The sequence below is a fragment of the Bos grunniens genome, chromosome 9, assembly GCF_055505025.1.
Source record: "Bos grunniens cultivar Pamir isolate PY7600 chromosome 9, Bosgru_T2T1.0, whole genome shotgun sequence".
In the NCBI taxonomy this organism is placed as follows: Eukaryota; Metazoa; Chordata; class Mammalia; order Artiodactyla; family Bovidae; genus Bos; species Bos grunniens.
The window spans coordinates 57559835-57586337 of NC_141173.1; the positions used below are offsets into that span (position 1 = coordinate 57559835).

General features: G+C 37.7%; 1 protein-coding gene and 1 long non-coding RNA gene across 2 annotated transcripts in view; one reads left to right on the forward strand and one right to left on the reverse strand.

Annotated features, from left to right (window-relative positions):
• The window catches only part of EPHA7 (EPH receptor A7), a 531141-nt gene that overhangs the window by 169570 nt on the left and 335068 nt on the right, over positions 1-26503 (forward strand). The gene's annotated exons all lie outside the window — the stretch shown is intronic.
• LOC147365990 (uncharacterized) lies at positions 1638-26096 on the reverse strand. Its single transcript, XR_015132355.1, has 5 exons — positions 24021-26096; positions 21171-21334; positions 10493-10711; positions 9586-9739; positions 1638-2323 (listed from the first exon to the last, which is right to left on the reverse strand). It is a non-coding gene; the product is annotated as an uncharacterized LOC147365990 (long non-coding RNA).

Consider the following 26503-nt stretch of genomic DNA (forward strand, 5'->3'; position numbering starts at 1 on the left):
TGTGTAGTCTTCCCAAAATCTAAATGGTAATCAGTAGTTTTTCTTCTTAAACCAGTGGAATTATTTTCACTTAAGCTGGCAGAGGAAAAACAGTTTCCTCTTCAGAAAATCATGGAATAGGATCATATATGGCCATAATACAATTTTATAATAATTATAAAATGATTGTGTAGACTACTATAACATTTGGGGTCCAGTCAGGGAAACAAGAAATCATATTTATTATTTGAACACAGAAGTCAGTATATGAAATTGCTAACACATATGCTAGAGAACTGAAACTATAAAAATACCAAAGTACCACAAAACACTTGTCTGCTGGGAGTAGCCACCATCTCCAGGGCTGAGTAATAACGAGAAGAGGTGGATGGAGGGTCCTGAGACCCATGTCCCTTGTACGTCTGAGGGGTCTGAGGAGTGGGGACAAATACAGGCTGGAATCAACTGCCACTGCTGGGGTTAAGGGTTATTGCTAAGCCATCTATCAGGACCAGCCAGCAAACAGGACAGAATAAGCCCCTTTTCCCCTCCACCCTTCCATGTTCTTTCTTATGACCCTACTGATGGAATCTGTTGATAAGCAGCTGACAGTGTGGTTTGCAAGATCTCCACCCTTGCATCAAAGTATAGAAGGATGATTTGAAGTTAAGAGAAAGAAGAGCTCAATAACTGACACATTTATTACTGTTATTACTGTGAAATTCTTAAAATCTAAGAATTTAGATTTCATGATTTAAAATATACTTTTAAAAAGTCAACTTTGTACATTATTTGTATACATTTTATAAATGTTGGTATTTAATGATTTTTACTTATAGTAGAATATTACATAAAAAAGAAACATTGCATTTTCCTTGATAGTTTTTAACCTCTCTATTTCTCACCTTGAGGGGAGGTGACAGTGGTGTTTCACATCCATGTTCACTTCTGTGCTCTTTCCCATCAAGAAGGGCAGCTTGACTGGCTGGGCTGTGCCAAATGTCAAGTTTGTCAAGGAATGAGTGAGCAGTTCATTCAAACTGTAAGCTTCTCCTCTTCTATCCATGAAAGAATTAATTTATCTACATGTATTGTTATTGAATGACTAGTACAAATTTAAAGATTTATTTTTCTATTAATGCCATATGCACCATTTATATTCCATTAAGGCATAATATTCATGGTTAGGTACTAATGAAAATGTTTATATGTGGCAAAATACAAGATTAGTTGACATTTTTATTTCTCTATTCAATCAGTATTGCAAATGTCTGTGAAATAGAATGTTTTCAAAGAAATTGAGAAAATTGTAATTAAGGTATTATGATTTAATAAGTTCATACTGATAGTGGCATTCATGACAAATTTGAGACTGTCTCTTAAGTATACTTTGTCTTCATATAGCTAAAAAATGTCCTAAGTAAGAAAACTTTGAATAGGGTCTCAAGAACAATTGCTTCCCATGTAAAAGATCAGATCAATTTATCAATTTCTATTCTGAATACTGGTGAATTTACCTGTTAGTAAATGGGATCCTTAGTTAAAATTCCTAAATATTCTTAAAGCAGTCCATATTTCTAAATGAGTGGGGTAAGAGGTTCTCTGGAGTTATATAGCATCGTGAGTACATTCAAGGAATCAGGAACAGGAAACTTGAAGAAATTTTATGACTGTTTATTTTTTTGAAAGATACGAATTTATTAAGACAAGCCAAACATCACGTTAACTTACATGTCAAGGAGAATTTAGTACTGCAGGAAATCACCATATCTGTAGCATCACCAAAAGTAATTGCAAGACAAATAAGACAAGCAGTGTGTTTCATATAAACCAGTCCACAAACTATTCATAGTACTGCTCTACATCTTCTATTCATATTTTCCCATTATTCATTTCCGCCCCATTTAACTAAATCTCATAAAGAGATTTTTAAGGTATATTCTAAAAGACCTTCACATGATATCTGTCATTTCTGAAAATATGACTTTATTTTTAATTAAAAAAATTTTTTGTAAAAGATAACATTTTATAGAAAAGTGTGCAGAACACATACAGTCCAATGAATAACCATAAAGCAATTACATAATCTCCACCAAGGTCAAGAAACTGACATCGCCATCTGGGGCCGGCAAGCTCCATGGACCTCAGTGATACCTGCTTCCTGTCCTTGAATGTGTTGGGGTAGATGTGCTTCCAACAAAAAGAATGAGGCAGAGGTGATGGAGAGTCACTTCTGAGATTAGATTATATAAAGGTTGTGGCTTCCCTCTTGGCATTCTCTCGCTTGTTCTCCACTTAAAGCACTCACAGTGATTCAAGTCATCTCTAAAGTCACCAGACAGCCCTGGGGAGAGACCCACATGAATGAGCTTGGAAGCAGAATTCAGGAGCCTGTCAGAACCAAAGCCCTGAGTCTGGAAGAAGATACTTTAGCTCCAGCTGAGTCTCAAAAAGACTGTCCTGGCTGACACTTTAATCTCATCTGTAAGAATGATACTGAAACAGAGGGACCCAGGTAAATTGTGCCCTGATTCCTGATTCATAGAAGCTAATAATTTTAGAACTGTTATGTTTTCAAGCAGTAGATACACCATTACTCAAAAGCCCTTTCTGTCCCCTCCTACTCATTTCCCTTCTCTACTACCTTGTCCCCCATAGTAACCCATATTCCTACTGTTAATTTTTTTTAATTGGAGTATAACTGATTTGACAATATAGTGTTAGTTTCTGCTGTACAGCAATGTGAGTCAGTTATACAAATATTCACTACTTTTTAGATTCTTATTCCCATATAGGTCAGTACAGGGTACTGAATAGAGTTCCCTGTGCTATACAGTAAGTTCTTATCTATTTTATATATTATAGTGTACATATGTCAATCCTAATTTTCCAATTTATTCCTCCCCTGCACTTCTTCCTTAGTAACCATAGGTTTTCTATATCTGGGACTCAATTTCTGCTTTGGAAATGGTTTATTTGTACTTTTATTTTTAGATTCCACATATAAGCAATATTATATTTCTTTTTGCTGTCTGACATACTCCACTTAGTGTGATAAACTTTAGGTCCATTCATGTTGCTGCAGATGGCATTTTTTTTTTTTTTTTATGGCTGAGTGCTATTTCATTGTATATATGTACCACATCTTCTTTATCTATTCATCTACCTGTTGATGGACATTTAGGTTACTTCCATATCCTGGCTATTGTAAACAGTGCTTCAGTGAACACTGAGGTGAGTCTACTTTTTGACTTATGGTTTTCTTTGGATATAAGCCCAGGAATGGAATTTGTAGGTCATACGGTAGTTCTATTTTTAGTGTTTTAGGAAACATCCATAGTGGCTGAACCAATTTACATTCCCACCAATGGTGTTGTGAAAAGGTTCCCTTTTTCTCTACACCCTCTCCAGCACTTATGGTATGCAGGTTTTTTGATGATGGCCATTCTGACTGGTGTGAGATGATACCTCCTTGTAGCCTTATTTGCATTTATCTAATAATTAGTGGTGTTGAGTATCTTTTCATGTGTTTGTTGACTATCGTAGGTCTTTGAGTAAATGTATATTTAAATCTTCTGCCCATTTTCTGATTGGGCTCTTCCTTTTATTTTGAGCTGTTTGAGTGCTTTGTATATTTTTGGAGAGTAATTCCTTGCTGGTTGCTTCATTTTCAAATATATTCTTCTATCCTGTGGGGTTTCTTTCATTTTGTTGATCCATAGTCCTACTTTTAACACAATCTTTTTTAATTTTTGGCTTTTAAATGCTTATCTTTCCAACAATACAGATGATATTCTTCTGTGTCCAGCATCCTATGCTTCACATTATATTCATGAGATTCATTTTCATTAATCTATGGTTTCAGTTGGGATTCTTACAGTTATTATTGTTAAAATTCTTATGTATATTGTTTAGTACTCAGATTTATTTCTCACTAGTATAAACCTTCAATTAGAATTTCTGTATAAAAAGTTGTCATGTTTCTAATGTTTGTGAATTAGTGCAAACTGTTTTCTGGTAGTTGTACTGATTTACAAACCCAACAGCAGTGTATTAGAGTTCCCACTGTCCCACATCCTCACCCAACTTTGCTATTTTAGCTTTCATATTTTAGCTCTTCTTCCATGGGAAGAGTGGCATCTCACAGTGGGTGTAACTTACATCTTCCCGATGACTAATGTGGTTGGGTCTTATTTGAATTCAGTGCAGAGTTCTGCCACTTACTCTATGGATTTGTCCTTTCCTCATCAATTTGTATGGACACAAACCCTGTCTTAGCTATATGTATTTAAAATCATAAAAGCCATTTGTGGAGGGCAGGGGAGTTTGTGTTTCTATTCTTCAAATGGTGCCTTCTAATAAGCAGTTTTATTTTGATTTTTCAGTCTATTCTTTTCTCGCCCTTATTACTGCCATAACGTCCTTTACATAAAATTTACAATTTATATCAGTATAGTTCAGTAGCATTAAGTATATTCATACTGTGTAACCATCACCATAAAAAACCTTTCCTCAGTGATCAATGCAAAGAAATAGAGGAAAACCATAGAATGGGAAAGACTAGAGATTTCTTCATGAAAATTAGAAATATCAAGGTAACATTTCATGCAACGTTGGGCACAATAAAGGACAGAAATGGACCCAATAAAGGACCTAACATAAGCAGAAGATATTAAGAAGAGGTGGCAACAATACACAGAAGAATTATACAAAAAAGATCTTCATGACTTAGATAGCCACAATGGTGTGATCACTCACCTAGAGTCAGACATCTTGAATGTGAAGTCAAGTGGGACTTAGGAAGCATCACTATAAACAAAGCTAGTGGAGGTGATGGAATTCCAGTTGAGCTATTTTAACTCCTAAAAGATGATGCTGTGAAAGTGCTGCACTCAATATGCCAACAAATCTGGAAAACTAAGCAGTGGCCACAGGACTGGAAAAGGTCAGTTTTCATTCCAATCCCAAAGAAAGGCAATGCCAAAGAATGCTCAAACTACTGCACAATTGCACTCATCTCACATGCTAGAAAAGTAACGCTCAAAATTCTCCAAGCCAGGATTCAACAGTACATGAGCCATGAATTTCCATATGTTCAAGCTGGATTTAGAAAAGGCAGAAGAACCAGAAATCAAACTAATATCCATTGGATCATCGAACAAGCAAGAAAATATCAGAAAAATATCTGCTTTATTGATTATGCCAAAGCCTTTGACTATGTGGATCACAACAAACTGTGGAAAATTCTTAAAGAGATGGGAATAACAGACCACCTGACCTGCCTCCTGAGAAACCTGTATGCAGGTCAAGAAACAACTGTTAGAATTGGACATAAAACAACAGACTGGTTCCAAATAGGGAAAGGAGTACATCAAGGCTGTCCCCCGGCTTATTTGACTTATAGGCAGAGTACATCATGTGAAATGCCAAGCTGGATGAAGCACAAGCTGGAAATCAAGACTAGCAGGAAAAATATAAATAACTTCAGATATGCAGATGACACCACTCTTATGGCAGAAAGTGAAGAACTAAAAAGCCCCTTGATGAAAGTGAAAGAGGAGAGTGAAATAGTTGCCTTAAATCTCAACATTCAGAAAACTAAGATCATGACAGCCGGTCCCATCACTTCATGGCAAATAGATGGGGAAACAATGGAAACAGTGGCAGACTTTATTTTGGGGGCTCCAAAATCACTGCAGATGGTGACTGCAGCCATGAAATTAAAAGATGCCTGCTCCTTGGAAAAAAAGCTATGACCAACCTAGACACCATGTTAAAATGCAGAGATGTTACTTTGCCAACAAATGTCTGTCTAGTCAAAGCTATGGTTTCTCCAGTAGTCATGTATGGACGTGAGATTTGCCCTATAAAGAAAGCTGAGCAACAGAGAATTGATGCTTTTGAACTGTGGTGCTGGAGAAAACTCTTGAGGGTCCCTTGGACTGCAAGGAGATCCAACCAGTCCATCCTAAAGGAAATCAGTCCTGAATATTCATTTGAAGGACTGATGCTGAAGCTGAAACTCCAATATTTTGACCACCTGATGTGGAGAGCTGACTCATTTGAAAAGACCCTGATGCTGGGAAAGGTTGAAGGCAGGAGTAGAAGGGGACGACAGAGGAAATGACATGAGTTTGAGCAAGCTGTGGGATTTGGTGATGGAGAGGGAGATCTGGTGTGTTGCAGACCATAGGGTCACAAAGAGTCAGACACGACTGAGCAACTGAACTGAATTGAACCCAGCACTACTGTCCATCTCCAGAACTTCTCATCTTCCCTAACTGAAACTTTGCACCTATTAAACAATGCCCCACACCTCCCTTCCCCCAGTTCTAGCTTTTGTCTAGTTTTTGTCTCTATGATTGTTCTAGTTTTTGTCTCTATGAATTTGACTTCTTTATGTATCTCATATGAATAGAATAGCAATGTTTATCCTTTTGTGTCTGCTTATTTTACTTAGCATAATGTTAAGGTTCATAACATCAACTTTCATCCATGTTATATCAAAATAACTCTTTCTTTTTTTTTAATATCATTCCTGTGATTTATTTATTTATTTTTTGGGGGGTTTGTGATTTAACTTTATTTTTTTTTAATTTTATTTTATTTTTAAACTTTACATAATTGTATTAGTTTTGCCAAATATTGAAATGAATCCGCCACAGGTATACATGTGTTCCCCATCCTGAACCCTCCTCCCTCCTACCTCCCCATACCATCCCTCTGGGTCGTCCCAGTGCACCAGCCCCAAGCATCCAGTATCATGCATTGAACCTGAACTGGCGACTCGTTTCATACATGATATTATACATGTTTCAATGCCATTCTCCCAAATCTTCCCACCCTCTCCCTCTCCCACAGAGTCCATAAGACTGTTCTATACAACAGTGTCTCTTTTGCTGTCTCGTACACAGGGTTATTGTTACCATCTTTCTAAATTCCATATATATGTGTTAGTATACTGTATTGGTGTTTTTCTTGCTTTTTAAGGCTGAATAATATTCCACACATATATATATATACCACATTTTGTTTATCCATTCATCCAATAGTTATTTGGATTGTTTCTGCCTTTCAGCTCTTGGGAATACTGATGCTATGAATGTGGGTGTGTATACAAATGTCTGTTTGAGTTCCTGCTTTCACTTCTTTTGGGTATATTCCCAGAAGTAGAATTACCATATCACACAGCAATTCCATGTTTATTTTTCAATTGGAAGATAATTGCTTTATAATGTTGTTAGTTTCTTCTGTACAATAAAGTGAATGAGTTAGTAATAGTCACTCAGTCGTGCCCGACTCTTTGTGACCCCATGGACTGGGGCCCACCAGGCTCCTCTGTCCATGGAATTCTCCAAGCAAGAATACTGGAGTGGGTTGTCCTTTCCTTCTCCAGGGGATCTTCCCGACCCAAGGATCGAACCCACATCTCTTGTGTCTCCTGAATTGCAGGCAGGTTCTTAACCTGCTGAGCCATTATGGAAGCCATATGGGAATGAGTTATATGTATACATATATTCTGTCCCTCTTGATCCTCCAGCTCCTGGCCTTAGGTCATCTGAGAGTACCATGCTGAGCTCCCTGTGCTCTACAGCAAGTTCCCACTAGCTATCAATTTTATACATGACAGTATATATATATATATATATATATATATGTATATATATCAATCCTACTCTCCCAATTTTTCCCACCCTCCCCTCCCCTGACCCCATGTCCCCATTTTGGTTCTCTATGTCAATATCGCTATTCCTGCCCTGCAAATACGTTCATCTGTACCATTTTTCTAGACTTCATATACATGTATTAATATACAATATTTGTTTTTCTCTGACTTACTTCACTTGTATCACAGACCCCAGGTCTGTTCTTTATGGTTATCACTTTAATATAAAAATTCTTTTCCTTTCCCAAGGTCAAGATGATTTCCTTCTATTATCTTTTTTTTAATATAAATTTATTTATTTTAATTGGATCTTTTAAAACTTTATTGGTATAATTTTCATATTTTTCACTTTAACCCACCAGGAACTGGCTTATATGTAAGTGTGAGGCAAGTGCCAGATTTCATTTTTTCTCCTATGGGTATATAGTTGACACAAGATAATTTATTGGAAAGATAATATTTGCCCCCTGCCATCATATATGTCATAAATCAAGTGACCATAAACAGGTGGTAGGTTTCTGGACTCTTCATTTCATTGGCCTACGTATTGGTACCTATACCAATACATACTGTCTTAACTACATTTTTATAATAGTTATTGAGTTTTGGTATATGTTAGTGTACATTCCCTAATTTAATTTTGGTTTTCTTTTTTGCATTTCCATATTCATTTTTAATCTGTTTGTCAGTTTCTCCTAAAAATTACCCTTGAGGAATCTGGTTGGAATTGCATTAAATCCTTAGTTAAGCTCAGGAATGAAGAAGGAAATGGCAACCCACTCCAGTATTCTTGCCTGGAGAATCCCATGGACAGAGAAACCTAGTGGGTTACAGTCCATGGGGTCGCAAAAGTGTCAGACACGACTGAAGCAACTAAACAAGCTCAGGAAAAATGGACAAAGTTACAATTAATCTTCCAATACAGTCCCTGGATTTTTAGGCACTTTATCTTCGGTCTTAGTTCTTTGGCCTCCAGCTCTGTGCTGTTTTAGCGTTTAAGACATACACTGCAGGAGAGAGCACTATATCTGAGGTTTTTGAAACCTCTGATTCTTCTATGTGACCCCTCCAATCTCTGCCAGTCACTCTGTCTGTCCTCCTAGTAGCAACCCTGTGTGCAGGTTTGCTTAGGAATCTCCATTTGGTCTCAAATCTACAACCAACAAATGCCTTCAAGGATGCTCAAGCCCTTAGCTCTTCTCCATAATGAATCCTCTTGTTGGAATCTTACTCTTTTTAGTCTTTGCAGCTGCTAAAGTTCTCTGATGCCTTCAAGAGCCGGGTGAGTTAACGGCTCTTAATGAATCCATGTTAGAATAAAATATTGTCCAGAAATGAATAAAAGAAAAAAGAAAATAATTTGGTAACTCTTCTAGGTTTTCTGTTTTATAATTGTTTTGATCTGCCTCAAAATGTTCCATCTTACCCAAAAGTGAATCCCTTTGAAGATTTATGTTTGATTTAGACCATCAGCTGGTGAACTAGCAAGTGGTGATCATCTTAATCCAGTTACTGAGCCTGAGACAGTTTAAACTGAGAGTGTCAACCCTTGTTAGGGACAGGATATTTCTTATTTCTGGTTTCTCTCTTCTGGAATGTATCCCTTGGAGGTTCTAATTCAAGTCATAGGGATTTTCTAGGGTTTCTAATTTGGCTGTCTTATATTTGAATTTCTGTTCCTTAGAACTGTTAATTTATCAAAAGTTCTGCTCAGCTTGTCTCTAATAGAATCTATTGTATATGTGTCTGTGCTCAGTTACTCAGTAATGTCTGACTCTGTGACCCCACAGACTGTAGCCCACCAGGCCCCTGGAATTTCCCAGGCAAGAACACTGGAGTAGGTTGTCATTTGCGACTCCAGCGTAGGAATCTACAGATAGAATAGAATCTACAGATGCCTCTAAACCTAGGAAAAAAGTAGCCCCAAATACTGAGTTTACCTCTTGGAGTTTCTATCTCCCCCTGGTTGTTGGTCCCATAATTCTTCTTGCCTTGTTAGAACTCCCATGCTTCAAAGGGATTGTTCTTTATATGTGTTTCCTCAGCATTTCTAGTTCTCCCAATAAGGGAAATTAATATTCCCTTGTGAAATTTCTGTAACAAAATGCAGAATCATAGAAACATTCATTAATGAGGTATTTTCACAAGAAAGACTATATCAGTGTTTGGACTTGGCAGAGTAAAGCAATTTGACTTGGTTTGGCAGCACTTCGTTTTGTTTCTGGTGGTGGTGGTTTACTTGTTATGCTTTCAGCTATCATGCCAAAGATCTGCTCTGTAAGTTCAAATATTTGGAATGAGTTTTACAGTTGAAAAATGGTAGCAAGAACACATTAAAATATGAGGGCTAACTTCTTTCTTAATTTTTGAGGTCCTATTTAGAGGTTTCACTGACTGGTCTTCTACCAGTTTAAAAAAAAAAATGAACATTTTAGCATGGTACATACTTTGCGTCTACAAAGTTGCTCATAAAAATTTATCAAATGTGCTCTCTAGGGATACAAAAATACTCCCTTTTGCTGTCAGTAATACCTCAGTCCAGATGATACAGTTCTGTTTTATTGCTGAATACGAATGAACTCTATGAATGTACATATACAGAACCATCAAAATCCATAATCTAAACATTTATAATCTCCCATCATTTCTGGGCATCACTATACTCTTGTCCAGTGTTTGCAACCTCACAACCTCTGCATCAAGTTAAGCTCCTATAGCTCATATGCTCAGAAGTAATCAATTTACCATAAAAATCAGCAGCTTAAAACAAGACACATTTTTAGCTAAGTTACTTAAGTCAAGAATCCAGGATGAGTTTGCTGGGTCCTCTGTTTAAAAGTCTCTTACCCGTTGTAATTCCTCGGTCAGCTGGGATGTAGTCATCTCAAGGTTTAACTGGGGAAATATCCACTTCCAAGTTCATGTGGTTGGTGGCAGGATTCTCTTCTTTGCAAGCTCTTGGACTGAGGGCCTCAGTTTCTCACTGGTAGTCGGCCAGAGGGAATTCTCAGTTCCTTGCTTGTGGATCTTTCCAAGGAGTCAACTTGCTTCATGAATCCATGCAAACTGAGCAGGCAATAGAGAAAGAGTCTGCTGTTAAGATGAAAGTAACAATCTTATGTAAGCTAGTTATAAAGTGACAGCCTAGCACTTACAGTACTTTCTGTTGGTTAGAATTTAGTTACTATGTTCAGCCCACACTCAACAAAAGGAGTTACACAAGGATTGGAATGTTGAAAAGCTATGGAGGAAAAATGACCAAAACTTCATATTCATCTGGGACTCATGCTCTAGTCATGTTCTGATCAATCTTCCAGAAGCAGCTCTCTGATCATATCAGGAACCTGCCTAATAAACACAGCAAAGATCCTCTTGCCCATAGCCACCCACAATCAGACTCCAGTCTCATTTCCAATTTTTCTCTTTTCTCTTACTGCTCATGAATTCCATGCTCTAACCAGTACTGTGAGTTGAATTCACAAAGTGCTTGTTCTGTATATTTGTTGTGTTGCTTCCCTGCCTGACATAAAGGATTCTTCTCTTACTATAAAGTAAGGTTTTTAGCCTGGAAATAAAAAGGGGGGGGTGGTGATGGAAGGCACATTATTTTTCTTTTCATATATGTAGAGAGAGAGCACCAATTATGCCAATGTTTAGAAGACTAAAAGGGCAGAATTTCAGGTATAATTGGGAATTTCTGACAGCCATCAAGGTAGTCCAACAGTGAAATGAACTGTGAGAACTGTGAAATGACAAACAGTGATTTTTCCAATTTTTTGTGTGTTCCAAAGAAGGGGAAAAAATTGTCCATTATGGGGATAAAGAGATATCAGTGTTTAACAGAAGTTAAAATGAAAGGACTTCTGAGGCATCTTCCAACTCTTTCGATTCTGTGAATCTATGAATCTGTATAAAGATAGAAAGCAAAACTATTCTCTTTGATATGCAAAAATGAGAAATGATTTACATAAGAAAATTTTAAAATAAATCATACTTGCTATTTAAATGGTAGGTATTGCTCATACTCAGAAATCTTTTTTTTTTATATTTTCCCTCTTAAGTGAAGTCGCTCAGTCATAACCGACTCTTTGTGACCCTGTGGACTGTGTCCATGGGATTTTCCAGGCAAGAGTACTGGAGTGGGTTGCCATTTCCTTCTCCAGGGGATCTTCCCAACCCAGGGATCGAATCTGGGTCTCCTGCATTGTAGGCAGACGCTTTACCATCTGAGCCACCAGGGAAGTCTCTTCTAATTCATAGTTTTTGTAATAACCTATGGAATTACCTAACATTACAAATTTTAAAATAAACATATGTATACCTGTGGCAGATTCATTTTGATATTTGGCAAAACTAATACAATTTTGTAAAGTTTAAAAAAAAATAAAAATAAATAAATAAATAAATAAATATCTTTATGATCAATGTGCAGAAATTAAATGTTTTATTTGTGTAAGAAGAAAGACAGTGCCATTTGAATGCCCCTTTTCTATTAATTATGTTCCTAAGAATTTCCATAAAAACAATTCAGTCTAAATTTTCACAGAATCTTTGGTTACTGTTCATTTTAGGTTTATTGATGACACTGAACTTTAGAAAAATATTGACCTTTTTTGAGAAAATTTACAGATGCAACAGCTGCCCAAAGTCTTATTGCTATCTCTCTGGGTAAGTTGGAGAAAGTGGTATTATGAATGATGCTATGAATCATCACATGGGAAGAGAGATGTCTAAAAGCACAACTTTCAACTTCAACAGTGAGACAGAGAGGAAGGGAGACAGTGATCAAGGGAACTGGTGATGTCCAGTCCTTAATGGAGCTTCTGGTTAACAGTCCTTCTGGATGGTATCTAGTAGAAAAGAGATAATCTTTAGACAAAAACTGAAATGATTTTTTATTTATTTTTAAAAATTTATTTATTTATTTTAATTTGAGACTAATTACTTTACAATATTGTAGTGGGTTTTGCCATACATTGACATGAATCAGCCATGGGTGTACATGTGTCCCCCATCCTGAACCCTCCTCCTTCCTCCCTCCCCATCCCATTCCTCAGGGTCATCCCAGTACACTGGCCCTGAGAGCCCTGTCTCATGCATCAAACCTGGACTGGTGATCTATTTCACATATGGTAATACACATGTTTCAATGCTATTCTCTCAAATCATCCCAACTTCACTTTCTCCCACAGAGTCTAAAAGTCTTCCTTACACCTGTGACTCTTTTGCTGTCTTGCATATGGGGTCATTGTTACCATCTTTCTAAATTCCATATATTACTATATTGGTGTTTTTTCTTCCTGATTTACTTCACTCTGTATAATCTGCTCCAGTTTCATCCACCTCATTAGAATTGATTCAAATGTATTCCTTTTAATAGCTGAGTAATATTCCATTGTGTATATGTACCACACCTTTCTTATCCATTCGTCCATCAATGGACATCTAGGTTGCTTCCATGTCCTAGCTATTGTAAACAGTGCTGCAATGAACATTGGGGTACACATGTCTCTTTTAATTCTGGTTTCCTCAGTGTGTATGCCCAACAGTGGGATTGCTGGGTCATATGGCAGTTCTATTTCCAGTTGTTTAAGGAATCTCCATACTGTTCTCTATAGTGGCTGTACTAGTTTGCATTCCCACCAATAGTATAAGAGGATTCTCTTTTCTCTGTACCCTCTCCAGCATTTATTGTTTGTAGACTTTTGATAGCAGCCATTCTGACCAGTGTGAGATGGTACCTCACTGTGGTTTTTATTTGCATTTCTCTGATAATGATGTTGAGCATCTTTTCATGTGTTCGTTAGCCATCTGTATGTCTTCTTTGGAGAAATGTCTGTTTAGTTCTTTGGCCCATTTTTTGATTTGGTCATTTATTTGTCTGGAATTGAGCTGCATGAACTGCTTGTATATTTTTGAGATTAATTATTTGTCAGTTACTTCATTTGCCATTATTTTCTCCCATTCTGAAGGCTGTCTTTTCACCTTGCTTATTGTTTCCTTCATTGTGCAAAAGCTTTTAAGTTTAATTAGGTCCCATTTGTTTATTTTTGCTTTTATTTCCATTACTCTGGGAGGTGGGTCATAGAGGATCCTGCTGTGATTTATGTCAGAGAGTGTTTTGCCTATGTTTCCTCTAGGAGTTTTAAAGTTTCTGGTCTTACATTTAGATCTTTAATCCATTTTGAGTTTATTTTTGTGTATGGCATTAGAAAGTGTTCTAGTTTCATTCTTCTACAAGTGGTTGACCAGCTTTCCCAGCACCACTTGTTAAAGAGATTGTCTTTTCTCCATTGTATATTCTTGTCTCCTTTGTAAAAGATAAGGTGTCCATAGGTGCGTGGACTTATCTCTGGGCTCTCTACTTTGTTCCATTGATCTATATTTCTGTCTTTGTGCCAATACCATACTGTCTTAATGACTGTAGCTTTGTAGTATAGTCTGATGTCAGGTAGGTTGATTCCTCCAGTTCCATTCTTCTTTCTCAAGATTGCTTTGGCTATTGCAGGTTGTTTGTATTTCCATAAACATTGTGAAATTATTTGCTCTAGTTCTTTGAAAAATACCACTGGTAGCTTGATAGGGATTGCATTGAATCTATAGATTGCTTTGGGTAGTATACTCATTTTCACTACATTGCTTCTTCTGATCCATGAACATGGTATATTTCTGTGTCTATTTGTGTCATCATTGATTTCTTCCATCAGTGTTTTATAGTTTTCTATATATAGGTCTTTGTGTCTTTAAGTAGACTTATTCTTAAGTATTTTATTCTTTTTATTGGTGAATGGAATTGTTTCCTTAATTTCTCTTTCTGTTTTCTCATTGTTAGTGTATAGGAATGCAAGGGATTTCTGTGTGTTAATTTTATATCCTGCAACTTTACTGTATTCATTGGTTAGCTCTAGTAATTTTCTGGTGGAGTCTTTAGGGTTTTCTATGTAGAGGATCATGTCATCTGCAAACAGTGAGAGTTTTACTTCTTTTCCAATCTGGATTCCTTTTATTTTTCTGCTCTGATTGCTGTGGCTAAAACTTCCAAAACTATGTTGAATAGTAGTGGTGAAAGTGGGCACCCTTGTCTTATTCCTGACTTTGGGGGAAATGCTTTCAATTTTTCACCATTGAGGATAATGTTTGCTGTGGGTTTATCATATATGGCTTTTATTATGTTGAGGTATGTTCCTTCTATTCCTGCTTTCTGGAGGGTTTTTATCATAAATGGATGTTGAATTTTGTCAAAGGCTTTCTATGCATCTATTGAGATAATCATATGGTTTTTATCTTTCAGTTTGTTAATGTGGTGTATCACACAGATTGTTTTGTGAATATTGAAGAATTCTTGCATCCCTGGGATAAAGCCCATTAGATCATGATGTACAATCCTTTTAATATGTTGTTGGGTTCTATTTGCTAGAATTTTGTTAAGGATTTTTGCATCTATGTTCATCAGTGATATTGGCCTATAGTTTTCTTTTTTTTGTGTGGCATATCTGTTTGGTTTTGGTATTAGGGTGATGGTAGTGATCTGGTCCCATCACTTCATGGGAAATAGATGGGGAAACAGTGGAAACAGTGGCTGACTTTATTTTGGGGGGCTCCAAAATCACTGCAGATGATGATTGCAGCCATGAAATTAAAAGACACTTACTCCTTGGAAGAAAAGTTATGACCAACCTAGATAGCATATTCAAAAGCAGAGACATTACTTTGCCAACAAAGGTCCATCTAGTCAAGGCTATGGTTTTTCCAGTAGTCATGTATGGATGTGAGAGTTGGACTGTGAAGAAAGCTGAGCACCGAATAATTGATGCTTTTGAACTGTGGTGTTGGAGAAGACTCTGAGAGTCCCTTGGACTGCAAGGAGATCCAACCAGCCCATTCTAAAGGAGATCAGTCCTGGGTGTTCTTTGGAAGGACTGATGCTAAAGCTGAAACTCCAGTACTTTGGCCACCTCATGCAAAGAGTTGACTCACTGGAAAAGACTCCTGCTGGGAGGGATTGGGGGCAGAAGGAGAAAGGGATGACAGAGGATGAGATGGCTAGATGGCATCACTGACTTGATAGACGTGAGTTTGAGTGAACTCTGGGAGTTGGTGATGGACAGGGAGGCCCGGCGTGCTGCAATTCATGGGGTCGCAAAGAGTCAGACATGACTGAGCGACTGAATTGAACTGAACTGATTCTCATAGAATGAGTTTGGCAGTTTACCTTCCTCTGTAATTTTCTGGAAGAGATTGAGTAGGATAAGTGTTAGCCTTTCTCTAAATTTTTGGTAGAATTCACTTATGAAGCCATCTGGTCCTTTTGTTTGTTGGAAGATTTTTGATTACAGTTTCCATTTCTGTGCTTGTGATGGGTCTGTTAAGATTTTCTATTTCTTCCTGTTCAGTTTTGGAAGGTTATACTTTTCTAAGAATTCGTCCATTTCTTCCAAGTTGTCCATTTAATTGGCATATAGTTTCTGATAGTAGGCTCTTATGATCCTTCGTATTTTTGTGTTGGCTGTTGTGATCTCTCCATTTTCATTTCTAATTTTGTTGATTTGATTTTTCTCCCTTTTTTCTTGATGAGTTTGGCTAATGTTTTGTCTAACTTATTTATCTTCTCAAAGAACCAGCTTTTAGCTTTATTGACTTTTGCTATAGTCTCCTTTGTTTCTTTTCCATTTATTTCTGCCCAAATTTTTATGATTTTTTTCCTTCTACTAACCCTGGGGTTCATCATTTCTTCTTTTTCTAGTTGCTTTAGGTGTAAAGTTAGGCTATTTATTTGATTTTTCTCTTGTTTCTTAAGGTAAAGCATGCATTGCTATGAACCTTCCCCTTAGCATTGCTTTTACTGAATCCCATAGGTTTTGGGTTGTCATGTTTTCATTTTCATTCATTTCTATGTATATTTTGATTTCTTTTTTTATTTATTTTGTGATTTGTTGGTTATTCAGAAGTGTGCTCTTTAGCCTCCACATGCTTGTATTTTTAATCTTTTTTTTTTTTTTTTCCTGAAGTTGACATCTAATCTTACTGCACTGTGATCAGAAAAGATGCTTGAAATGTTTTCAAATTTTTTTGAATTTACCAAGGCTAGATTTATGGCCCAGGATGTGGTATATTCTGGAGAATGTTCCATGTGCACTTAAGAAAAAGGTTAAAATCATTGTTTTGGGGTGAAATGTCCTATGGATATCAATTAAGTCTAACTGGTCCATTGCATCATTTAAAGTTTGTGTTTCCTTGCTAATTTTCTGTTTAGTTGATCTATCCATATGTGTGGGTGGGATATTAAAGTCTCCCACCATTATTGTGTTACTGTTAATTTCCCCTTTCATACTTGTTAGCATTTGCCTTACATATTGTGGTGCTTCTATGTTGGGTGCATATATATTTATAATTGTTATATCTTCTTGGATTGATCCTTTGATCATTATGTAGTGTCTTTGTTTCTTTTCACAGCCTTTATTTATTTCAAAGTCTATTTTATCTGATATGAGTATTGCTACTCCTGCTTTCTTTTGGTCACCATTTGCATGAAATATCTTTTTTCAGCCCTTCACTTTCAGTCTGTATGTGTCCCTTGGTTTGAGCTGGGTCTCTTGCAGGCAGCATATATAAGGGTCTTGTTTTTGTATCCATTCAGCCAGTCTTTGTCTTTTGATTGGGGCATTTGACCCATTTACATTTAAGGTAATTATTGATAAGTATGATCCCTTTGCCATTTACTTTGTTGTTTTGGGTTTGAGTTTATAAACCTTTTCTGTGTTTCCTGTCTAAAGAAGATCCTTTAGCATTCATTGAAGAGCTGGCTTGGTGGTGCTGAATTCTCTCAAGTTTTGCTTCTCTGTAAAACTTTGGATTTCTCCTTCATATTTGAATGAGATCCTTGCTGGGTATAGTAATCTGGGTTATAGATTTTTCTCTTTCATCATTTTAAGTATGCCCTGCCATTCCCTTCTGGCCTGAAGAGTTTCTATTGAAAGATCAGCCGTTATCCTTATGGGAATCCCCTTGTGTGTTATTTGTTGCTTTTCCCTTGCTGCTTTTAATATTTGCTCTTTGTGTTTGATCTTTGTTAATTTGATTAATATGTGTCTTGGGGTGTTTCGCCTTGTGTTTATCCTGTTTGGGACTCTGGGTTTCTTGAACTTGGGTGGCTATTTCCTTCCCCATTTTAGAAAGTTTTCAACTATTATGTCCTCAAGTATTTTCTCACGGCCGTTCTGTTTGTCTTCTTCTTCTGGGACTCCTATGATTTGAATGTTGGGGCATTTGACATTGTCCTAGAGGTCTCTGAGGTTGTTTAATTCTTTTTTCTTTTTACCTCTCTGCTTCATTTATTTCCACCATTCTATCTTCCACCTCACTTTTCCTATCTTTTGCCTCAATTATTTTACTGTTGGTTCCCTCCAGAGTCCTTTGGATCTCAGTTGTTGCATTATTCATTATTGATGGACTCTTTTTTATTTCGTCTAGGTCCTTGTTAAACATTTCTTGCATCTTCTCAATCCTTGTCTCCAGGCTATTTATCTATAACTCCATTTTGTTTTCAAGATTTGAGATCATCTTTACTATCATATTTTGAATTCTTTTTCAGGTTAGACTCCCGATCTCCTCCTTTGTTTGGTTTCATATGCATTTATCCTGTTCCTTTAACTGCTGAATATTTCTCTGCCTTTTCATTTTGTTTAGATTGGTGTGTTTGGGGTGGCCTTTCTGTATGCTGGAAGTTTGTGGTTTCTCTTTATTGTGAATGTTGCTTCCTGTGGGTGGGGTTGGACTAGGGGCTTGTAAAGGTTTTCTGGTTAGGGAAGCTTGCATCATTGTTCTGGTGGGTGAACCTGGATCTCTTCTCTCTGGAGTGTCCAGTAGTGAGTTTTGAGGTGTCTATGGGTTTGGTGTGACTTTGGGCAGCCTGTATATTAATGCTCAGGGCTATGTTCCTGCATTGCTGGAGAATTAGTGTGGTATGTCTTGGTCTGGAACTTGTTGGCTCTTGGGTGGTGCTTGGTTTCAGTGTAGGTATGGAGGCTTTTGGATGAGTTCTTGTCAATTAATGTTCCCTGGAGTCAGGAGTTTTCTGGTGTTCTCAAGTTTTGGATCTAAGCCTCCTGCCTCTCGCTTTCAGTCTTATTCTTACAGTAGCCTCAAGACTTCCATCCATACAGCACAGATGATAAAACATCTAGGTTAATGGTGAAAAAATTCTCCACAGTAAGGGACACCCAGAGAGGTTCCAAGAGTGACAAGGAGAAGAGATGAGGGAGGAGGGAGATAGAGGTGACAGGGAGGAGAAGGGGGAGAATCCAAAGGGAAGAGAGCAATCTAGCCAGTAATTAGTTCCTTGAGTGTTCTGCACAGCCCAGAATACCCAGAGAGATTCACAGAGTTAAGTAGAGAAGAGAAGGGGGAGGGAGGAAATAGAGGTGACCTGGGGAGAAAAGGGAGAGTCAAAGGGGAGAGAGCAATCAAGCTGGTAATCACAGTCCTAAGTAAAAATGGATACTGAAGATTAGATTCTTATAGGTAAAAAATTGATAACAAATATCAAAAAGTGAAGACTAAAAATCTAGAGATGTTAGACACTCAAAAATATAATATTAAAAATATAAAACAAAATCAATCACAAAAATTATAAAAAATATATATCAAATTTGCTTTTAAAATAGGGTATTTTTTTTGCAAGGTAATAGTAGGTTATACGGAGAAGGCAATGGCAACCCACTCCAGTGTCCTTGCCTGGAGAATCCCAGGGACGGCGGGGCCTGGTGGGCTGCCATCTATGGGGTCACACGGAGTCAGACACGACTGAAATGACTTAGCAGCAGCAGTAGGTTATAAGTTGGAGAGGGAAATGGCAAGCCACTCCAGTACTCTTGCCTGGAACATCCCATGGACGGGAGAGCCTGGTGGGTGCAGTCCATGGGGTCGCGAAGAGTCGGACACAACTGAGCGACTTCACTTTCACTTTTCACTTTCATGCATTGGAGAAGGAAATGGCAACCAACTCCAGTGTTCTTGCCTGGAGAATCCCAGGGATGGTGGAGCCTGGTGGGCTGCCGTCCATGGGGTCGCACAGAGTCAGACACTACTGAAGCAACTTAGCAGCAGCAGCAGCATGCATTGGAGAAGGAAGTGGCAACCCACTCCAGTATTCTTGCCTGGAGAATCCCAGGGGTGGAGGATCCTGGTGGGCTGCTGTCTATGGGGTTGCACAGAGTCGGACACTACTGAAGCGACTTAGCAGCAGCAGCCACAGTAGGTTATAAAAATGAAAATGAAAGGAGTAATAAAGAACTTAAAAAATTTTTTTTTAATTAAAAATGATAATAGTAAAAATACATCTAGGAATTTCTCTGGTGCTGTTGAGGGCAGTGTGGGGTCAGTTTAGTTTTAGATAGTTCCTTGTTCCATTTTATACTTCTCAAGGTCTATAGGCCCCTTCCAATGCATAGTCAATGCTAACTATAGGGTTTTAACCTGTTGTACCTGTCACCTGTCACTTCCAGAGTGGTTCCTTGTTTGTTTGTTTTTTTGGCTTCCTGTGTTTGTATGTCTCTTCAGTGTTTAATTTCCACCATGACACAGGGGGCGAAGGTGGTCACTTATTTAGGCTCATTTGCTCAATTGTGCTGTGGGGAGGGAGGAACACTGCAAACAAATATCACTGGCATGTGTGGGAAATGCTAGCAGTCTATGAACCACACTGGGTTTGCCCCAGCTCATGGCACATGTGCTTTCCCGGTCTACACTGCTCAGGCTCCAGGTTGCTCTGCAGGGGAACTGTTCAAAGTGGGCCCTAGGTTTCATGCACTTCCCAGGTCTAAGCTGCTCAGGTTCAGGTTCAGTTTCTGGGGTACTCCACAAAGGCACAGACTCGGTTGGGCGTGTGTTTGTGCCCTTCCCAGGTCCGAGGAGCTCAGGCAACCAGGTGCTTGGTGAGCGCACTGTCCTAGGTGGGCTTTGCGTCTTAATCACCTCCCTGGATGTCTGGATGTCGTCGGCAGGCCTGCCTCTCTGCCTCTGGTGGGGGGATGGGCTGGTCCACAGACGGCTAACTCTCCTTTGGTATTCGCTCAATTCTTTGTTCTGTGAGTGTTCCAGGCTGCCCTTTAGGTTAGAGCTTTTCATGGGAAAGTTATCTCTCTCTCTTTTTTTCCTTCTCTCTCTGGCTATTCCACAGTTTGGGTTGCTATCTCACGTTAGCTCCCTGATTGTCCTCAGGGCATTCAGTCCTGGTCCTTACCCTAAGAAAGCAACCTGCGCCTCCCTGTTCAGCCCCAACTCACTGGTGGCTGATGTGAGTTCTGGACTACATCTCCACAGTTTATGCACATACTCTGTGGGCTTTTTTTTTTTTTTTTTCTCCCAGTTATATTGCCCTCTGAGATTCCAAAACTTCTCACAGACCCGCTGGTGAGAGGGTTTCCTGGTGTTTGAAAACTTTTCCTCCTTTACCCCTCCCTCCCCCGGATGGGTCTCTGTCCCTAACTCTTTTATCTCTCTTTGTGTCTTTTATATTTTGTCCTACCTCCTTTTGAAGAGAATGGGCTGCCCTTCTGGGTGCCTGGTGTCCTCCGCCAGCATTCAGAAGTTGTTCTGTGGAAGTTGCTCAGCATTCAAATGATTTTTTGATGAATTTGTGGGGGAGATAGTGGTCTCCCTGTCCTATTCCTCTGCCATCTTCCCAAAGATCTGAAATGTTTTTTTTAAAGAGAAAATTCGTTGTTTACTTGTATTTTACTTTCTCTGCAAGGTGATGTGTGAAGACAGGGACCTGCCTGATTTTTATGGCATAATCTAGTAACAACCATCACAGAAAAACACTGAAATAAATGTTTGCTTAATGAATCAGTCATTAAGTGAATGGATACAAGGATACATGAGACTCAAACGGGGTCCCAACATACTGATGGGCTTAGAACTTCAGGTTCTGCTGAGTTGTTTGTTGTCCTGCATGCACAAATTGTGTGTCACAAAAACCAGGATTCTTAGGTAAGACAACACTAATGTACACTAACTCCCTGATGATGAAAATAGACATGGATGTGCAGTTTCTGTCACATAGATGATGTCATTTAAGGCAAATAAGCCAGACAATAGACAATGAATTGGACTACTGCATAAATTTGGTATTATGGCCATATGATGGGACATACTCTTGTATAGGTGAGGCTGAAATTTCCTTTAAGATAAATGGGAAGAAGTTAATTCTGGCACCTATGGCAGTGGATTTTAGATTAGGGAAAGAAAGTTTCTTCTAGTCTCCCCAGGGCCTCAAGTAGATCTGACTCTGAGATGCAGGAAGGGAAAAACTGCCTTAGCTTCCAGAAGTGCAGTGAGGAGTAAGAGAGAAAGGCCATAAGGAGTATTTTCAACAACCTGCACAATTGTTGAAAATACTCTTCTTCTTCTTTTTTTTTTTTTTAACATAGACCTACTTTATCAAAGCTTGCTAAAAATGTCATTACAGTTTGCAGTGTGAAGCCCATAGGCTGGCCATGGAGCATCGTTGAGGTCAGTGCCAAGTTTCAGAGAGAGAGAAGGGGGCCAAATGCAGCATATAGTGCAAGTGGGGCAGGACACACGCAGCCAGCCCCTCCACCCAGACACACACAGAACGGCATTTGTTGGAGGAGTTTGTGAGACATTCTCTCTACCCTCAGAGCTCCAGGACTAATGGATCTTTCCTCCACCTTAAATCACTGGTGAATATCTCCTGGAACTAAAGAAAGACCGAGTGTGGTGGAGCAGCTGGGTGGAGACAAAATGGCAGAGTAGAAAGATGAGGTCACCTTTTACAGAAATACCAAAATCACAACTAACTATGGATTAACTGCCAACCAAATAAATAAATAAATAAATCCTACATCCAAAGACAAAGAAGAATCCATAGAAGTACAAATGGGCGTAATCCTGATAAAATCAAATCCTATACCTGCCAGGGATAACCTGGCATCTTTTAAGAAGATAAAAACTGATAAACCTGTAGCCAGACTCATCAAGAAAAAGAGGGAGAGAGCTCAAATCAATAACATTAGAAATGAAAAAGTTACAGTGGACAATGCAGAAATACAAAGGATCATAAGAGACTATTACAAGTAACTTTATGGCAATAAAATGAGCAACTTAGAAGAAATGCACAAATTCTTAGAAAGGTACAAACTTCCAGTACTGTACCAGGAAGAAACAGAAAGTATGAACAGACTAATCACAAGTACTGAAACTGAAACTGTGATTAAAAACTCCCAAACAAAAATCCGGGGCTAAATGTCTTCACAAGTGAATTCTGTGAATCACTTACTCTTCTGAAACTCTTCCAAAAAATTACAGAGGAAGAATGGGTGGAAGACCTAAACAGACATTTCTCCACAGAAGACATACAGATGGCCAGGAGGCACATGAAAAGATGCTCAAAGCCCAGAGAAAAACCCATGTACCTATGGTCAACTAATCTATGACAAAACAGGTCAGAATACAGAATGAAGGAAAGAGTGTCTCTTCAATAAATGGTGCTGGGAAAATAGGATAGCTAAATGTAAAAAAATAAAATTAGAACATTTTTTAACACCATACACAAAAATAAAGTCAAAATGGATTAAAGACCTGACATAAGACTTGATGCTATAAAATGTGAAAATGAAGCAGTCTTTGACATAAATCACAGGAATATCTTTTTTGATCTGTCTTCTAGAGTAGTGGAAATAAAATTAAACATGGGCCCTAATAAAACTTATGAGCTTTTATCCACAGCAAAGGAAACCATAAACAAAATGAAAAGACAACGCAAAGAAAGGGAGAAAATATTGCAAACAATGCAACATACAAGGGATTAATTCCTCAAATTTACAAACAGCTCATGCAGCTCAGTATAAAAAATAATAATAATAATAAATGGGCAGAAGACCTAAATAGACATTTCTCCAAAAAAGACACATAGACAGCCAAAAGGCACATGAAAAGATGCACAACATCACTAATTAGTAGAGCAATGCAAATAAAAATTACAATAAGCTATCACCTCACAGCAGTCAGAATGGCCATCATCAAAGAGTCTACATGGGAGTTCCCTAGTGGCCTACTAATTAGGATTTCAGACTCACAGCTGTGGCTTGGGTTTGATCCCTGGTTGGAGAACTGAGACCAACCCCTACAAGCCATGCGGCATGGTCAAAAAGAGTCTACAAACAATAAATGCTGGGGGGAGTGTGGAGAAAAGGGAACCCTCCTACACTGTTGATGGGAGTATAAATCGGTAAAACCATTATGGAGAACAGTATGGAGATTCCTTTGAAAACTAAAAACAGAGCTACTCTATGATCCAACAATCCCACTACAGGGCATATATAGAGAAAACCATGGTTTAAAATCATAGACTCACCTGAATGTTGAGTGTAGTGCTGTTTAAAATAGCCAAGACATGGATGCAACCACATTTCCACTGACAGATGAATGGATAAAGATGTGGTACATATATACAAAGGAATATTACTCAGCCATTAAAAGAAATGAAGTAATGCCGTTTGGAGCAACATCAATGGACCTGGAGATTATCATATTAAGTCAAGTCAGACAAAGATAAATATCATATGATATTGTTTATATGCAGAATCTGAAAAATGACTCAAACAAACCTATTTACAAACCAGAAAGAGTTTCACAGACTTAGAGAACAAACTTGTGGTTTCAAGGCGGGAAGGATGGGGAGGACAGATTGGGGGTTAGGGATTGACACGTACACACTACTATATTTAAAATAGATAATCAACAAGTACCTACACTGTATAGCACTTGAAATACTGTTCAATATTCTACAATAACCTGAATGGGAAAAGAATTTGAATAAGGATATATGAATATGTAACTGAATCATTTTGCTGTACACCTGAAACTAAGACATTTTTAATCAATTCAACTTCAATATAAAATAAACATTTTTTAATGTAATAACAGAAAAAAAAATTGCAATGTGAACTCTGCCTTATATTTGGGGAGAAGTGAGCACATTCTTGAGTGTCCCAGTCACAGTGGCAAGACAGTTATCAGAGAAGTGGTACTACAGCAGCAGGGTGGCAGGGGGGCGGGGGGCAGTCAACAGAAACAGCCCAGTTTCTTGTACACTGTGGAAGGCCAGAGGAAAAAGTCCCTGAGAAATGCTTGAAAAGATTCTGCAGACATTTAGAAAGTGGTCATTTGGTAACAAGGTACTTCATCTGTAAAATGGGGCAATAATACTTGTCTCTGCTTTCCTCTGGGAAAGTTATGAAATGTAAAATAATTCATGACTGTGATGTGTTTGAACACCTTGGAAGAAATATGATATATAAGCATATGATATCATGATTACCTCCATAATAAAAAGAAAATATTAAAATAAAAATAATATGTGCATTTTCAACACCTGCAGTTATATATGAAATGTGTAACTCTTTTTATTGTTTTCTATCTAATTCACTGCACCTGCATTAAGAAATGCACCCCAATGGTCCAATTTTTAAAAATATATAAAATTTAGACAGGTACTTATTCTTTTATTCACCCCATTGTGCCTAGGTCTCACAGAACATATTTTAAATAATATATTACCACAGAGAGACCACTTCAATACAAATCTCCAAAGTGTGGGTTAGTCAGAAAAAATTACTTTTAAAGGAAAACATCTGGCACCTCATAAATATATATCACCTTTCGTCAAGAGTTTCTCAAACTCTCTTCATATATATTACACTTATAAGCATTATTAATTCAGCATATTGTACATTGGTTTGAAAGTAGTCCCAAAGCAGAATTACATATGTAAAATATGTGCTGTAATATCTAAGCCCATGCAGCTCATAAAGAACATTAACCATGATGCTAAATCCTTTTGATTTAATGTGTTCTGTTAGCTAACAGGGGTGATTTTTTAAAGCACAGATACAAGAAAATACTCCAGTTAAGCTTAAAGACAGCTATTTATTCTGACTAATTTTTTTTCTCTTTTGTGACATTTAGCAAATTATTCTAGGCTTACATTTAGCTTGTGTCAAAAATATGTCTGAAATACTTTACTCTGGTTTATCTCTTCATCTAAAAATATTTTTCAGAGGTGACTTGCCTTTACAAAGGCTGAATCTGAAACACCTAACTGGTATTTCTCCTTTTTCCAGAGGATACTGTAAAAAAGAATATTCGTTAATGCCCTTCGGCACTTTTTCCTGTCATTAATGATCTTACTGTGAAGTTATTTGTTGTACTTCAGTTTTTGTGTTTTTTTTCTGTACAAGTAAATGCCAATTCCTCTTGCTGTGTCTTTAATGATGCTGGAGAAAATACAATCAGGTTTATTGTTATATTTTCATAATGGTGCATATATTTAGTTCATAAATCTTACTACTGGCAAAATAACACTCCTTTAGCTGTTTCTGACAAATTAGAGGCATTTTTCTTTTTGTATTTTCATATTTCTCTCAACCCCTTCAAGAAATGAATGCCACAAAATGGGCAGAGTTAAAGCTGTGAAGTTTTGTGGCCTGAAAGACTAACTGGGCTGTTTACCTTACTCATATCCCTGGTGCCTCATCTGAAACTATTGACTTTCAGGGACTATGTTAGGCAATGAAGATATAGTGACAAAACAGAATTTCTAACCATACAGAGCTTTGAACGTAAAAGAGAGCAAAGGATAAGTAAACAAATAATTAAATACCTTAAAATTGTTTAAGTGCTCCAAGGGAAAAATATAAATGGATCTGCCTCAGAATTAAAAGAAAGGACCTTCTTTGGATGGTCAGAGGTACCCTCACTTAATACCTGATATTAAGGGTATCATGCTGATATCTTGATTAAATAATGAATGAGACATACATTTAACTTCCTTCTCAA